Raw genomic sequence first — 18,333 nt, 5'->3', positions numbered from 1 at the left:
TATGATCTCTCTTATTTTTTGAAAATTACTCATATTTTCACAGATTCTGCAAGGGGTGCCCAAACTTTCGATCCCCACTGTATATATATATATATATATATATATATATATATATATATATATATATATATATATATATATATATATATATATATAAAGACAGCAATTGTTCCCTGCCAAGCCATGTACAGTAGTAACATCTACGTTTGGATGGGACACATTTTATGCTGTGGGTCAGACTAGTGCTGCCCTGCATACAATGGGTTCTGCAGGCGTATCAGGCTTCTTAAAGATCTGAGCACCAGGAGGAGACTTTTAATACGTTTCTCACTCACTGTGCTCAAGTGTCGGAAATATAAGGTGTCAAAAAATAAATAAATAAAACAGCCCAGACCCGATCCAGCTCCTCTTGGGCAGGGGGCTCAAAGAGAGAGAGTGTGGCAAGTTGTGCGCCCCCTCATAAGACTGGGGAGCAGCTTGTCCAGGTGGAGCTGGACCAAAGTACGGTCATTACGACCAAAGCAAAGGCCTAAAGCTGTGCCCAGGACAAGGGTGTGTCCCCTCAGGGAGGGCCATGGAAAATTCCAACAGAAGGGTAAGGCTCCTTCCAGGCACCCTAAGGTAGTCACTGAACAACCCCCCCAACAAACAAAGTGTCAAAATTAGTGCCCCTTTGGGAGAAGCTGGCAGCGTGGAAGCTACTGCCAAATATCTCTGCATGAGTAGAAAGAATTGTAGTGAAAGGCTACAGGATTCAGTTTGCACATCGCCTCTGCATTTCAACCATGTGGTTTCCACTTCTGTGAAACCGGCACATGCATATCTGTTGACACAGGAATTACAGACTCTGCTGGTCAAAGCGGCCACAGAAAGTCAGGCTATTACAGTCTGTATTTCTTGATTCCTAAGAGAGATGGGGGGCTGCGTCCAATCTTAGATCTAAAGGACATATATTTTCATATTGAAATATTACCACAACACAGGAGGTTCCTGAGGTTCACTTTCGGGGGCAAAGCTTACCAGTATAGGCGGTAATGCGGGCACAGCTGTCTCCTGCACACGTCAAATCCATTCTAAGCACCCTAAAGAACATCAAGCTAGGCCAGAAAGTCACTGTTCATCACTTTCAGAGAGTTTTAGGTCTCATGACATCTGCATCCATGTTGATACTTTTGCGCCTCCTGCACATGAGATCTTTTCAGTTGTGGCACAGAGCCAGGGGATTTCATTCAAGGGCCAATCCTCAAAGGCATATAAGGGTTATGCGCCAGGGGCTTCTTACCCTATCTATTTGGATCAGACCCCGGTTACTTACTTTGGGTCCCACTCTTGGTCCGTGTTGTCATCGCAAGATGCTAATGACAGAAACTTCCCTCATGGGTTGGGGAGCCCCCTTAGATCGCCATACAGCCCAAGGGATCTGGAGAGGTCATCTTCTCGAATTGGCTCATCCGCTTGAACGAGTTAATGCACCAGGTTCTGCTTTGGGCACAGGACAAGTTCCTGTCCCTCAGGGTGAGTTACATTCCTGGGCATATGAATGTGTGTCCAGACAAGCTTTGAAACACGGGGAATGGGAACTCCACCCCGAAATAGTCAGTCAAATCTGGGAAAGATTTAAAGTAGCAGAAGTGGACCTCTTTGCTTCACAGGAGATGGCAATGTCCCATTTACTTCTCTCTGACTCATCCAGCTCCCCTGGGTCTGGATGCGGTGGCCTATGCGTGGCCCAGACTGCGTCTTTATGCCTTTCCTCAGATTGCTCTTCTCCCGGGAGTCCTGGCCAAGGTCCATCAACAGGGGTCTTGCCTCTTACTGACAGCGCCTCGTTGGCCGACCAGCGTTTGGTTCTCAGATCTAATATTTCTCCTCGATGGCTCGCCATGGGCAATTCCAGTCAGGAGAGATCTTCTCTCTCAGGCACAGGGGACAGTATTTCATACCCGTATTACAGTATTTCAGCTCTCAGTCCCTCCATTGAAGCTGTGTGTACGGTACTGTCCATGTCCAGAAAGGTAAGAAAAACATCATCAAAGCAGTCAATGTGACATCAGAGGGTCAGTTAGAATTAGTTGAAGCATTGAAAATACATTTTTGTCCAAAAATAGCAAAAACTACGACTTAATTCAGCATTGTCTTCTTTTCCGTGTCTGTTGTAAGACAGTTCAAAACACAGCAGTTTGTGATATCTGGTTCGCGAACGAATCATTCGATGTAACCGGATCTTTTTGAAACAGTTCACCAAATTGAACTGAATCGTTTTAAATGGTTCACGTCCAATAAGCATTAATCCGCAAATGACTTAAGCTATTAACTTTTTTAATGTGGCTGACACTCCCTCTGAGTTCAAACAAACCAATATCCTGGAGTAATTAATGTACTCAAACAGTACACTGACTGAACTGCTGTGAAGAGTGAATTGAAGATGAACACCGAGCCTAGCCACATAACAAAAAACAGACTGACTCGTCCATGAGTCAAGAACCATTTCTGTCAGACGTGTCCGATTCGAGAACCGAGGAGCGGATGATACTGCGCATGTGTGATTCAGCGTGAAGCAAAACGACACACAGAGTGTCTGAACCGAACTGATTCTTTTGGTGATTGATTCTGAACTGATTCTGTGCTAATGTTATGAGCCCAGGTAAACCGAAGACTTGCAGTCATCACCAATGACACCATTATGTCGAGCGCAAAAGAACCAATGAACCGTTTTCTTCAACCGATTTATTGAATTGAACTGTCAGAAAGAACTACTGATGCAACCAGTTCTGGACTCGTGAACGAGTCATTATCTGGCTCTGATCGGTGTTCATCTCTCTCTTCACAGCAGTTCAGTTTTTTTTTACATAATTTCCAAGGTGGATATTTTGACATATTTTGAGCAAATGGAAGCAGATTCAGTGTTCAAGTGTTTTGAGATGCCTTTCTCTGCGTAAGCCCTGAACACCAGAACACCGCGAGTACTGAATTGGGCTCTTTCACATCTTTTTGTTTGTTCAAACTGCGATTTGTATTTGTTCGTTCAGGTGCAGGAGGGACTTCGAGGAGAACATCGCAGAAGAGAGCTCGGTTCAGTGTCGCTGTCCGTGATACTCGGCTCTCTCTCTTGTGCGCACCAATCACAGCGCGAGTAACCATCTCACTCTGTTCAGCTTTTCCGCGTCTTGTGTTTGGATGCTTTAATGTTTAAATCGACAAGCGGTAAGGCATAAAAACACGTGAAAAAGATAAGCTTTCATGACGATGCGCAGCAGTGGCCCGTCAACTGTCCTGAGCATCTTTTTAGGCTGGCCTCAGCCAGTCGATTATATAAAATATCAATGTGAAAGTCATCATAGCTTGCTTAGTATAGACCCAGCTCCCAACCCAACTTTGAGAATAGATTAACGGCAATATTTTTTTTATCGCCCGATAAGAGTCTCAGGTTAACGCAGCACATTAACGCTGATAATGGCCCACCACATATATATACATATATATATATATATATATATATATATATATATATATATATATATATATATATATATCCATATATATATCCATATTAAAAACAAACAAGCAAGCCCTGCACAGATTTAAAAAGTAACTCAAAATTTGTGCATTACTTTCCATAAAAAAAAGTAACGAAGTAATGTAATTAATCTGAAAGCAGAAAGTCGTACACCTAGAATGAAGGTGTGCATGGTAATGAAAACTGATATATAAAAATCTATATATAAAAAGTTTTTATATATAAAATCTATATTTTGTTATTATTTTGATAACTGGTATATTATTTTGTAAAATCTGTTAATCCAATAAAAAAAAAAATATATATATATATATATATATATATATATATATATATATATATATATATATATATATATATATATATATATATATATATATATCCAGTTACAGAGCAGTACAATAAAAATGTTGCTCTGACATTTTCTTTTTGCCACTGCTCAATTACTGATTTCATATATTTTGCTCAGATTCGTATCAGCACAAATGACATTTCATTTTACGGATTGGAAATGCAATATTTGCTAAAAAAAAAAAAAAAAGGCCTAATAGGCTAGTGCGGTTCCTTTCATGATCAGCTTATTGATGTTTCTGCTTCAACTCTACCCCTTTTAAGTATCTGTACCAAATGAAATCAAACAAACTAGTGTTTCCTGTATTAAGCCCCATACCAATTATGAGACATGATCAATAACACCCTCCCTCTAGATACCACTCAGACACATAGCCGGAAATCCTTCTGTGGCCACTCTTGGAGAAGTGCTCTCCATAGTGGAACCCTAATGAGATACATTGCTATGACATCTAAATCAATATCCATGTTAAATATAAATATGTGCATAGTTTGGTAGCTCATGCTTGCTGGACACTGGTGGAAAACTGCAAATAAATCAATGATTCTGCCCGTAATGTAATGTAACACCCCTCTTTCCCCCCGTCTGTTCAGGATCTATAAGAGTAATGCAGCACAAATGTAATTTATTTGCAAGCAAATTCATATCTGATATCAAATTATAGTTTAGATATGATAAGGGAAATACATTTGTATCTACATATGGAGATCTGATATAGATCTGTCATTTCCACTTAGAGGTCTATACGGGCATTTTTTCTTTTCTTTTCTTTTCTTTTCTTTTCTTTTCTTTTCTTTTCCTTACCTTCTCCATTGTCTCAGAAACCTTTTAAATTGCCTAGAAAAGGTCTGAGAAACTTATATTTCATTTTACATTTATTTTCAAATGCATTTATGTATATACTTATCTTAAAGGAATTTTTATTTGGGGGGTATGTATATGTGAATAGGCAGATGAGCTTTAAAATTAATGAATTAATGAATGAATTAATTACTTGTAATATATTATTCCAGATTTCTACTACAGAATGAATGGTAATTTGAGATGGGAAGAAACACAGACATCTTGCTGGAAGAAGAAATAAAAAAAAAAAAAAAAAAAAAAAAAAAAAAAAACTTGAGAAAATTTGTTTTAACAGTTTGTGTAGCTGTGCAATCATTTGAGTGACATTTGATTCCCACTGTGAAAAAAGAAAGAAAAAAAAACCTTGTTAGTTTTGGAAATCTGCACCCTTATATCAAACCAACTGTGTAAACTGTGGGAATTACTCTGGACTCTTCCTTTAAGTTTGATCAACACATAAACACGATAGTTAACCCTCTGAGGTCTAAGGGTATTTTTGGGGCCTGGAGAAGTTTTGTCATTCCCTGACATTTGTGCTTTTTTCAGTTTCTTATAAATATCTAAACTGCTAAAGTCTAATCTCACTGTAATCAGCACAAACTGGGCTATAATAATATGTGAGCAGCATGTGTGTAGATGATTGTGTTTAAAAAAAAAAAAAAAAAAAAAAAACAGTTAAATCACTTGAATAAGGCACTACAACACATATAGAACATTGGTTCCCGGGACTTTTGAGAACTGGAGCTTGTAGCCTACAATTTTTCTTTCTAATTATGTAAAAATCATCTTGTTTACTAACTTACAGAAAACAATATATTGATGTAAATTTTCTAAGACATCTTTTGTTGGTAAAAGTCATATGCGAGTAGGCGTGAACTATCATGAATATCATTGTGATTTACACCTGAGAAGACAAAGGCCTGCATAATGAGCTGCATAATGAGCCATTCAGTCAGGTTTGTGTCACTGAGATGGAAGAGTTACAAGAAAGAATGTGAGGACAAAATAAATCTATATAATTTTATGTTTATTTAGAATATATTTAATTATCTCACAACATAATTTAATATTCACTTGCGAGGGCAGTTAAATATATAAGTTTATTAGGAACAATCACAGCTGACTTTCAAAGCTGATTTTTTTTGCATTATTACTCGAGTCACACAATCCTTCAGAAATCCCTTTAACAATCTGATTTTCTAAAAAAAAAAAAAAAAAAAAAATATTGTTATTGTATATAAAGTTATTGTTATAATAATAAAAAATATAATAATAATAATAATAATAATAATAATAATAATAATAATAATAATAATAAATGATAATAAAATATTATTATTATTATTATTATTATTATTATTATTATTAATGTTGAAAAGAGCTGAGAATATTTTTTTCAGGCTTTTTTTGGGGGGGGGGGGGGCGGTAAACTGAAAGAACAGCATTGTTTGTTAGATTTGTTACAGTTACATTTATTTGTTACATTTATATTATTTACATCAAGCTTTTGAATGGTATAGTAGTGCATATCGCTATTGAAACTTCACAATGTTTCACTTGATTATACATTGTGACGGGTGGTGAAAGGACAGTCTGCACAGCAAATTTTAAAGAGTGGATTTAACTCCCTCAGAGTTAAATTTAAAACTTGCCCATAGTATATATGGGAATCACTGGTAAAGTGTTAAATTAACACTTTTGAAAGAGTTAACAATATTAACACTCTGACAGTGTTAACCAACTAACTCTTAAGGTGTAAAATATTAACACCAGAATGGATGATGAGAACACCAAAGTTGGTGTTAAAAGATAACACTCATAGATTAACTATAATAATATGTGAGCAGCATGTGTGTAGATGATTGTGTTTAAAAAAAAAAAAAAAAAAAAAGTTAAATCACTTGAATAAGGCACTACAACACATATAGAACATTGGTTCCCGGGACTTTTGAGAACTGGAGCTTGTAGCCTACAATTTTTCTTTCTAATTATGTAAAAATCATCTTGTTTACTAACTTACAGAAAACAATATATTGATTTAAATTTTCTAAGACATCGTTTGTTGGTAAAAGTCATATGCGAGTAGGCGTGAACTATCATGAATATCATTGTGATTTACACCTGAGAAGACAAAGGCCTACATAATGAGCTGCATAATGAGCCATTCAGTCAGGTTTGTGTCACTGAGAGGGAAGAGTTACAAGAAAGAATGTGAGGACAAAATAAATCTATATAATTTTATGTTTATTTAGAATATATTTAATTATCTCACAACATAATTTAATATTCACTTGCGAGGGCAGTTAAATATATAAGTTTATTAGGAACAATCACAGCTGACTTTCAAAGCTGATTTTTTTGCATTATTACTCCAGCACAATCCTTCAGAAATCCCTTTAACAATCTGATTTTCTAAAAAAAAAAAAAAAAAAAAAAAAAAAAAAAAAAAAAAAACATACAGTTATTGTTATAATAATAAAAAATATAATAATAATAATAATAATAATAATAATAATAATAATAAATGATAATAAAATATTATTATTATTATTATTAATGTTGAAAAGAGCTGAGAATATTTTTTTCAGGCTTTTTTGGGGGGGGGGGGTAAACTGAAAGAACAGCATTGTTTGTTAGATTTGTTAAAGTTACATTTATTTGTTATATTTATATTATTTACATCAAGCTTTTGAATGGTATAGTAGTGCATATCGCTATTGAAACTTCACAATGTTTCACTTGATTATACATTGTGACGGTAAAATTGAAAAAGGACAATAATAAAATGAATAAATAAAAACACACACAAAAAATACAAAATCTTTTCAAATCCATTTATCAAAACTATTATCAGGTGAAATGTCAAATACAAGTATGAATTTCAATACAACAATAGTTCACCCAAAACTAAAGATTCTGTCATGTGTTTATCCTCTTGTGGTTCTAAACCTGTATGACCTTCTGTCTTCTGAGGAACACCAAATGTTATTTATTTTTTTTAAATCTACAGAAGAAATACATGTGACCACTCCCAATCCAGACAGTGTTTTATTAAAAATGTCCTGGCTCTTCCAAGCTTTATAATTGCAGTAGGTGGGTGTTTCTGTTGAACAGTCCAAAAAAAGTTAAATAAAGTGCATTCTTACATAATAAAATGTTTCTCTAGCTTGCACTAAGTGTTATACACAGAAACCCTTCTGGGCGGATGACGTAAGGATTTTGACGAAGCACATGCATGGTGAGAAGTGACACTGAACACTGAAGAGCGGAGGAGGGAGCAAAACAAAAACGCATTGATATGTTACATGAGGCCTTTATTTACCCCCCGTAGCCGTGTGAGGCACTGTTTATTACTACCTCAATACCACGACTGAGGTACCCTTGAGCAAGGCACCGAATCCCCAACTGCACCCCAGGTGCCGCAGCGTAAATGATGCCCACCGCTCCGTTTGTGTGTTCACGGTGTGTGTGTGTGTGTGTGTGAACTTTTAATGGGTTAAATGCAGAGCACGAATTCTAAGTATGGGACATCATACTTGGCTGAATGTCATGTCACGTCATTAGGGATGGATACATTTTATTGTACTTCTTTTGGACTGTTGAACAGAAACTCCCACCCACTGCCATTATAAATCTCGGACGTGCCAGGATAATTTTTTATAAAACTCAGATTGGATTCATCTGAAAGAAGAAAGTCATTTACACCTAGGTTGCCTTAAGGGTGAATAAATCACAGGTTAATTTTAATTGTTGGATGAACGAACCCTTTAAAACCTCTTCAACTCTGCAGACCAGGTACCGGGTCCAAAAATAGCATGCAAAATGTTCGTGTTTCATTTGCAAAGCCTTCCTTATATGGTATCAGCCCATATATGGGTTCATTTGAAAGCTTAGAGTGTTTTCTTTACAAAGATTAATTGGGGTTTTATGATACATAAAGTAGTCAAATTAAGCTAAGAAATATACCCCCCCCCCCTCCATAAATTTCCGTCTAACGATTGCGAATAATTTTTCATAAGAATGTGTATTTAAAATATTTTTCACAAAACAGTCAAGTCATATATCACAAGAAAGCTCTCATTCTCAGGAATCTGATGATGTAGATAATTTTATTGTGTGACAATCACAGATCGAATTATCTTCAACAGAATCGCGATTTAACATGCAAATTATTATTTATCCATCTTAGCACCGCTTCAGTCAGCCGCAAACAGCCACACATACCTATATACTCGATATAATCTTTTAGATTAGAATCTCTTCTTTCAAACAAGCCCATTTTTACGTTTCTGCGTGCTTCCATTGCTGAGATATAAAGCGTTTTGTACAAGTGCGCAAAAGAGGACCAAAACGCTGTGAGCGCTGACCAGATCTCTAACTCATATTGATGTGCCTAAAAGCCTTTCTTCTGCTATAGACATCTGATCTTTTTTGTGAAGCGATATTAGTCCTAATAGCTGTCACTCAGAAGCCGTCTCCTCCAGTCACAGGTGTGAAAATCAGCACGTAGACGCAAAAGTGGGGGCAGGGAGTGGACACTGACTGCCCAGTCCTATTTCCGCCGGGGTGACACCAGCGAAGCGCTGGCCGATGGGAAATTGTGTTTTTGGCTGCTTCTAAACAAAGAGCATGCGAGGGAATACTACAAGCGGACGAATCTCCGGATTAACAATGCATAATATTCATAATACAAGTTATGGATGACCACCGTCGCCGTGGAGAGGTCAGGACGCGCATCTGGTAAGCGTATACGCGTGCTACTTGCTTTTATACATTTGATTCTTTATTTTGAAGCCTGGAAGCTCCGCTAGCAATAAGCTAATCTGTTTATTTTCATTATTGTACAGTATTTGACCGCATCTCATTGAAGGTACAGTAAACAGTACAGCACTGGGTGGATGAACATAAATTTGTTTGTTGACGCTCCGAAGTTCGCGTACAAGCTTCGGGGAGGGGATTTAGCGCTGATTTTGAATCAAAACAAACAGATATGATGATAAAATATTAAATATTATATATGCTTGAGACAAGCGAGGTCTCCCAATCTTTACACGATGCAGAATAGACATAAATGAAATTATATGAAGCTGGAGATTGTGGATTCTATTTTAGATTGTGATAGACCAGATATTTTTTATAATTTTATGCATGTTGCTATTGTGCAATTTGGCTTATTCTCTTTCAAAGACTGTTCAGAAAACACACACACAAAAAAAAGCACATTGTATTGAGATGGTTCATCATATGTGAAACAACATAAATAATACTATTTTATGTCACAAACAGCAGCTTTTTATGTAACTTCTGAGTGTTTTCTGTAAAATAATATACAGATATCACATTATTCCATACTGCAAGTGTGCAAAAGATGACTTCATACTTATTTAGACTAAAATTTTATACAAAAATGGTATTATTCCTTCCTTCAGTTGGAATAGAATAACTTTTGCATAGATTAGGATAGAAAGAAATTTCCTTTTTCCTCCATAAGCTAACATGTGCTAGAAAAACATGGAATTGGTCTGAAGTTGCTAGGCCCTTCATTGCCTGAGCTATACTATTTCAAACTTCAGTTTACACAAATAAAATAAAAAAGCGCCTTGTTTTTTTTCCCTATTTATTATAACACAGACAGCATATATTGTCATTTTTATCAATTTCAACAGTGTTTTATGTAATTTCAAAGGGTTTCCTTTAAAATGATACCAAACTTTGTGAGCTTACACTTTTGCATGTGTATAGGGAAGCATTCAAAATTAGGTAGGAAAATGGAAAAACGGAAATCCCCAAAATAGCATTTGTGCTTAAGAGGTTGTATTTTTGGGTGAACTATCCCTTTAAGGAAAATAATTTTAATTCACTGTAAATGTATTTTGTAAAAAGAAAGTCAGTCTTACTAGAAAATGGGTCTTCTATGGACAGAGACAAAGTCACAATTCCAAGTGCCTACTGATCTCCCAGGGTTGAGGTTGGATGACTCCTATTAAAATGAATGCACACAAATGGTACAGCACATAAATAAATGACGGTCCAAACGTGTGTGTGTGTATATATATATAAAGCCTAGTCAAATTTTTTAAGAAAGAAATCAGACTCTTTATTATTATCATTATTCTAGAAAAATTTAACATGACAAACATGACAATCTTAAAATATGCAATTGTGACTTATGTAACGGGCGTGCTTTGTCTTTAACAGTTTATGTAGGTTGGATGCACGTCCGTTAACTCTTGTATGTACTGCGTTGTGTTCTTGTGTTGAATGAAGGAAAGACGCAGACCACGACCAACTGCTGATTTCTCTTTTAATAAAGGCGAAACAGCAAATTTGTTTCCTCTCAGCGAGCCTGGTGCAGACTGTACAAATAAACAACAAAAATATAAGGCTCTGTCACATGCAGTCTCCTCCACACAATATACAGGTCTCAAGCTCCTCCTCTCAGCTAGTCTGGCGCAAACTGCATATACATATACTGATAAAACTTAGTATTATCAGCAAAAATACTTTTAAATAAAAAATGTGAAAATGAACTGAATAAATTATAAAATGCTCAATGTAGTTGACAACATGAATTTCTTTTGCATGCTTAATACAACCAATGTAAACACTATGCCAGATGAATTATAATGAACATTATACACATACCTGTACAAATAAACAACAAAAATATAAGGCTCTGTCACATGCAGTCTCCTCCACACAATATACAGGTCTCAAGCTCCTGTTAGCAGATAAACATACAGAAAATCCTGTAGACTAGCACGTGGAAACATGTCTACTTTAAAGCTTGCAAAATGTCTGTTTACAAGGTTTACGTTCAGTTGACACATTAACTGCATGTTCACAACTTCAAAACTTGCATTTATACATGCATAAAACAAGGTTTGCATCATACAAAACCGAAATAAATGTTTAAAACTGAAGAGCAAAATAACACATTACCTCCTCTCAGCTAGTCTGGCGCAAACTGAAAGAAGCGCATGAATGACGCCACAAAGCCTGCGACACTCTTAAAGTGAAAGTACAGGTATTAACACTATGATCTGAATACAACATCCAGACATACATATTGGCAATAGAACACACCTTAAACATTTAGAAAACAATATTCATCAGGATTTGGTGACATTTCAACCGTAAAAGTAAAGATATAATTTCAACCTGGTTACATTCACCCCTCCTGAAATTCACCAACATCCTGAAAAGTGGGGTCTCGGGACTGTAAAGAACACATAATACGTCTGCTACTGACACAATCTGGCCCAAATGAAAATAAATAGACCTAGTCCACAGTCAACTTAGAAGTCACCTCACATACAAGGTTCAGGGAAAAAAAGGTTGATCAGGTCTCTCAATCCCCTTAGCTCAATGCGACGCCTGATACGCCACACAACACTTGGCCCCCCCAAAAAAATTGTCCCACAGACATTTGCAAGTATCAATGCTCATAACACAGTCCAAAAAAAAAAAAAAAAAAAAAAAAAAATATATATATATCAAGAGTCATCTCTGCAAAACAAAGAGAGATTAGCTATGGCTCCCAAACAAAATATTTGAACCCCTCAGAAATGGTTTCTGAACCATGGATTCTATTAGTCTGTTCACTGATTTCACTACTCTCCCTGCACGTGTTCTAACAAGACCATCAGCTGCTGTCTGTGTGTGCGGGTCAGTGTGAACCAATGCATCAGCATGTGGTGAGTGTGAAATATCTGATTGTGGTGCAGGTGAAATGGGTGGGTTATCAGTAATGGCACCAACATGACTTTGCACTGAACTAGACTGGTCCAGCTCTTCTGAATCAGCTGACTCAGATTCAAGTGAGACTTCAGGAGACGAAACTGCAAGACTCTCACCAGTTCTGGAATTTGACAGGTTCTGTGCACTGTCATCTTGAGTCAATAACTCAGACACTGAGGCTCTATCATCATCACAGTCACAGTCTTCCTGAACAGACTCCTCGCTGACCAAAGACTGATCATTTCCATCGGTATCCTGGCTCTCATCCATCCCAGAGAGCGGCAAGAAGTTGACCTCCAACAAAAGATTCCTGTGCACAACTCTCGTGCGTCCCTCTGCATCCTGTATTTTATAGACATGGATATTGGGATTTGCACCAATAACTGTGTACACTCCATCCTCCCATTTGTCGGCCAACTTCCTCTTCCCTCGTTCTCCTTTATTTGCTACTAAAACACGATCTCCCACAGAGAGGTAGGTACCCTTGACACGTTTGTTGTACTGCCGAGCCTGGTGCTGTTGCTCAGTAGATGAATGTTTCTGGGCGATTTCCATAGCAATTTTGAGGCAAGAAAGCAGGGACTTGGCATATGAGTCATAGTCAACAACCCCTGGGTCATTCAAAACCTGCTTAAACATGATATCCACTGGCAATCTAGGCACACGGCCAAACATCAAGAAGAAGGGGGCGTAACCAGTAGTCTCATGAACGGTGGCGTTATAGGCAAACGTGATGGTTTGAATTTGTTGTGGCCACTGTTGTTTTTCCTTAAGGGGAAGGGTACGGAGCATGTTACCCAAAGTGCGATTAAAACGCTCTGTTCCCCCATTTCCCATGGGGTGGTAGGCTGTCGTATGGGATTTTGCTACACCGGCCAAACGAAGAAGCTCTGCAATCAAGTTGCTCTCGAAATTGGTGCCCTGATCGGAATGTATTCTCTCAGGGAAACCGTAAACACAGAACACATTGTCCCAGAGCTTCTTGGCGACTTGCTTTGCTGTCTGATTGGCACAAGGGAATGCATGGGCGAGTTTGGTGAAATGGTCGGTGACCACTAGGACATCCACAGAACGCTGCTTACTGTCCTCCGCCGACCAAAAATCCATGCAAACTAACTCCATCGGGGCAGAGCTCTTGATGCTTTCTAGGGGCGCACGAGCAGCAGGTTCTGGCGACTTCCCTAACACACACCTCAGACAGCATCTGACATGTGCCCTCACATCCCTCTCCATATCAGGCCAGTAAAATCGCTGCCTTGCCAGCGAGAGAGTACGGTCCTGACCTTGATGACCAGCCAGATCGTGTATGCCCAACAATGTCTTTTCCTTTAGACTCAGAGGCAACACATATTGAGATCTTCTCTGTTTGGACACGGGATCTCTCGTCACTCGATACAACATCCCATCATGGACTTCCAACTTGTCCCATTGCTTGAACAATCTTAGGACTTTTGAATCAGCACCATGCCTTTCCCGCCTAGATGGTCGCTTCCTGGCTGCAACAAAAGGTAACACCTTGGAAATGCTGGGGTCTTGCTCTTGACTCAGCTGCAGCTCCTGAGCGGAGAACATGGGTGTAACATCCTGACCACTCGATAGCTGTTGGACGTTTTGGGTCAGATAGAGTGCCCTGGATTCCGCTGCATCAATCCAGTCACAGTGGGCCTGACAAAGAGCTCTGATCTCGGCAGAATCACACGCCACCTTGAACATTTGATGGTCCCCAGATCTGTAGCTTTGAGACTGGCAGCTGACCCTGAAAGCATCCTGCACAGAATCCTCCTCTATCCCATTAGCTTCCTGAATCAGGGTGGGATATGGTTCCTTCAGCAGCCTCTGACAAATGGGCTTCGCGAAGAGGTCGCGACTCAAGGCATCAGCCACCACATTTCTTTTCCCAGGCAGGTGTTTAAGATCAAAGGAGTAAGACGCAAGCTTAGAGACCCAGCGGATTTCACATGCGTCAAGCTTTGGCTTTGTTAGAAGGTAGGTTAGTGGATTATTATCCGTCCAAACTGTGAAGCTACGGCCTTTTAGCCAGTGGCTAAACTTTTCACAGACACTCCACTTCAAAGCCATGAACTCCAGTCGATGAGCTGGATACTTCTGTTGTGACGCACTAAGGGTCTTGCTTGCAAAAGCAACCGGTCTGGCCTTGGACTCTCCTCGTGGCACTTGTGAGAGCACTGCTCCAAGTCCATTCATCGAAGCATCGACTGACAGAATAAATGGCTCGTCAAAGTCTGGATGAGCCAGCACAACACATCCCAACAGCATAGTCTTCAACCGGTCAAAAGCCATTCCACATTCCGCTGACCAGTCTGCAGGAGTAAGCTTGCGATAGGCATCCAGGGGCTTCTTATCTCTAGCTGACCGTCCCCGCCTCTTCTGTCCAGCTGTAAGTGCGAACAAGGGCTTCGCAATGGAGGAACAGTTTGGGATGAAATGCTGGTAGTAAAATACCATGCCAAGGAAAGATTTTATTTTCCGGACAGAAGGCGTGCACTCATCGTCCTCCATGAGGTCTCGTACTGTCATCTTGGTTATGACCTCCACTTTGGCAGGATCAACGGCCACACCCTCGCCATTAATGACATGTCCAAGGAATCCAACTTGTTCTCGAAGCAGATAGCACTTCTTCGGAGCCAGTTTCAAGTTATTCTCCCTCAACCTCTGGAACACTGTGCGGAGTCTGGACAGGGCCTCATCCTCTGACGATGCAAAGACGAGAAGATCATCAAGATAACACAGGAGTTTTGTAAAGTTCATGTCCCCAAAAATCCCAATCATCATCCTCATGAAGGACGCTGGACTGTTACACAGTCCCTGTGGCATGCGATTATATTCATGCAGTCCAAGAGGGGTTGTGAAAGCTGTGTACTTCTTGTCGTCTTCATGCATTGGGATGTTGAAGAAGCCAGAAGTGAGGTCCATCGTGCTAAAGAGGCAATTGCCACCAAGAGCAGCCAGGCAGTCAGACTGGTGCGGCAAGGGATGGGCGTCCTTTAAGGTCCGGGCATTCAGCCACCTGAAATCAGTGCAAATCCGCAACCCACCGTCTTTCTTCCACACCATCACCAGCGGCGAAGCATACTCGCTTGACGATTTCCTGATAATGCCCTTTTCCTCCATATCAGTGAGAACCTGCCTCAACTTCTGATAGTGGGCAGGAGGGACTCTCCTGTACGGCAAGCGAAAAGGGCGATCGTCGGTGAGATGGATGCGGTGTGTGTATCCCTTGACCTCACCACAGTCCAATGAGTGCTTGGAGAAGATGTCTTGGTATTCAATTAATAACTGTGTGAGCTTAGACTTACAGTCTTTACTAACCTGACATGTGTCTATGTCAACATCACTCAAGCCCAACTCTGACAGGCTTTTAGCCAGCTGACCAGCTGAATAGGCACTGGGCAATGTGTCAAGATTCTGTTGCAGTATGTCATGTACTTGTTTCTCCGTATGAGATTGCTGTATCTCAATGTCAGGTTGTTTGTTGTGTGCATTTGGTTCTTTTATTTCTGAAGCCACATGTAGACCCTGAGAAGCAGCTAGATCCTCGATTGCCAAGCATGGAAACACATCAGCCAATTTGCTATTTCTCTTCAGTGTGACAGCTTTGTCAGATGGGTTAACAACTGTCATTGGCACCCATCTATCACCCCAGAGAGGCGTAACAAGACGGCCCACTAGAACACCTCGTGGCATGGCTTTGGAGTTGGTTGGTTCTACGACAACAGTGCTTCCAGGTGACATCGGCACGCTAGCAGGGAGTCTACCCCAAACCAAGTGTTCATGCCTGGGTAGAAGTATCACTGATTGGGTGAGCTTGACAGTGCCTATTTTGTCAGGAACCTCACTCCCTCTCCAGCGCTCGACATTTGTGAACATCGACAAGAACTGTTCAACATTGGGATCAGACTGATACTCCGGTCTGGAAGCCATGTTCCAATAATCATTATCACCCTTCAGAACACGAATCACATGTTTGATGACATTCGAGCCCAATATAAGATCGTCACGCTGGCCAGGCACAACCAACGTAGGTACAACACAGCGAGCGCCGTAAAGTTGCATCTCCAAGTTATAAAAACCCTCAGGTCGAGTCTGCAGACCACCACAGCCAATCAAAACAATATTTTCTTCAGGGTGCTGCTTCTCGGGCAAAACACCAGCAGAGCTGAGTTTCTCTACCGCATGTTCGCTGATGCTACATGCCATAGAGCCGGAGTCCAACATGCCTTTAAGCTGCACACTGTGATTGACAAGGACAGTAGCATAAAACAACTCACTGAATGCTTCGATCTTCTGTGTGGCTTGAATGACTATTCGGGTCCCCTCAGGTGCTTTGGCACAGCAGTCCTCATATAAGCGAGCTGGGTCGTGTGTATCATAGAGGGATTCATTTACAATACCCACACCGCCCCTCCCAGGGTGTGGGTTTTCTAGTTTAACTGTTGATCCTGTCCACCAGCACTGTTGGCAGATTGAGAGCGGCGCTGGTTGGTCTGATCAGGACAGTCCCTCTTCCAGTGACCAGGCGATAAGCACTTTAAACACCTGTTCTCTCGCCTGCAGTGAGACAATGTGGAATGATCAGAAGCCCTACATACCCTGCACACCTTTTGAAAAGAGTGAGGGACTGCGGCTTGAGCTCTGGGGTTAGCTGGCACTTGTGTATGCTGTGTAACCAGTCGGTCTAACAAGTTCACCAAACTCCTCATGCAGACATTGTCAACACTCGCAGTAGTCATGGGCACCGGAGATGGCACAGACGGTACAGTGGTGTTTGAGGCTGGTGTATTATCAGCCATAGGCACATGACACTGGGAAAGGACTTTGTGCTCTACTGTGCTCACCTTAAGTGGCCTAACAGTTGCAGCTTGAGTTTTCTGTCCCTGCATGTGCTCATCAAGCCTCTCTTGGATCTCACGTGCCGACCATTTCTCAGCAGACTTGAACTTGAAAACACTTGCAAGAGACTGGTCTGGGCAGTATTTGATGAACATCATACTGACTTCATGGCCCGGGTCATCAATGCCACGGCCTTGCCTTTTCAGATATTCATCTGCTACATCAACTGTTTTGTTTAGCCGTATCCAGTATTCCATAGCATCTTCACCTGACATGGGCAGTGTATTGTAGAAATCTGCTAAAGGCATGTTTGAGTAAGTCAGTTCGCTGAAGTGTTGTTTCAGAATGTCAAAAATCACATCGGGATTCGCAGTATGGTTAATAGATGTGTCGTTACGCAGCTTTATCCTCACCACATCCCCTGCTTTGCCCATTAGCTTTGCCAGAACTTCTTGTGAATGCTCAATCACTGGAATAGCTCGTTTCTTTAAATACAGAGTCATAAGATTTTCCCACTCATGAACTGTGAATTTGTCTGAGCTATCACCCCTGAATATAGGAGGCTCTCTTACGTCTGACTGCATGACAACCTTGACGTTAGGCAATGTCATCTCTGAGGGCTGTACAGGAGTACTGGTGTTGTGTGTGCACCTGTCAGATTGTAGCTTAGCTGTAATGGATTCACCTAGCTTCTCAGCTAACTGTGTAATGAGTGAGCTTAAATCTGGATTCTGCTCGACTTGGCTTGTCATGGCACGATCTATATAACGTGTAGAGGTAAGCTGTGGGGTGTGTAATGCTGTGACACTAGGCCCTGGTGTTCTGGACTCTAAGGGTCGAAAGAACAAACCCCTCCCCACACCAAACTGGTCCTCGATAGAGTCACGCTCAGCATTGTCAGTTTCACCCTCTGCAAAATATGTGTAACCCTCTGCCATATTTCAGTCACTCCATACACAGAAAAGAAATATGAGAGTAAAAAAAAAATATAGCCAATAAAATAAAATCTAAATGACTAAACTGGAAGAGC

The 18,333-nt window shown here is 40.1% G+C and overlaps 1 long non-coding RNA gene across 1 annotated transcript; it reads right to left on the bottom strand.

The window, feature by feature from the left end:
• Positions 1 to 11,012: 11,012 nt before the first annotated feature.
• On the bottom strand, positions 11,013 to 11,685 carry LOC113118696 (uncharacterized). Its single transcript, XR_003294353.1, has 3 exons — positions 11,655 to 11,685; positions 11,358 to 11,433; positions 11,013 to 11,068 (listed from the first exon to the last, which is right to left on the bottom strand). It is a non-coding gene; the product is annotated as an uncharacterized LOC113118696 (long non-coding RNA).
• Between the last annotated feature and the right edge of the window lie 6,648 nt (positions 11,686 to 18,333).

The sequence above is a fragment of the Carassius auratus genome, chromosome 18 (assembly GCF_003368295.1).
Source record: "Carassius auratus strain Wakin chromosome 18, ASM336829v1, whole genome shotgun sequence".
NCBI classification, from domain to species: domain Eukaryota; kingdom Metazoa; phylum Chordata; class Actinopteri; order Cypriniformes; family Cyprinidae; genus Carassius; species Carassius auratus.
Note: the sequence above shows the minus strand (reverse complement) of the source record. Positions and strands in the feature narration are given on the sequence as shown.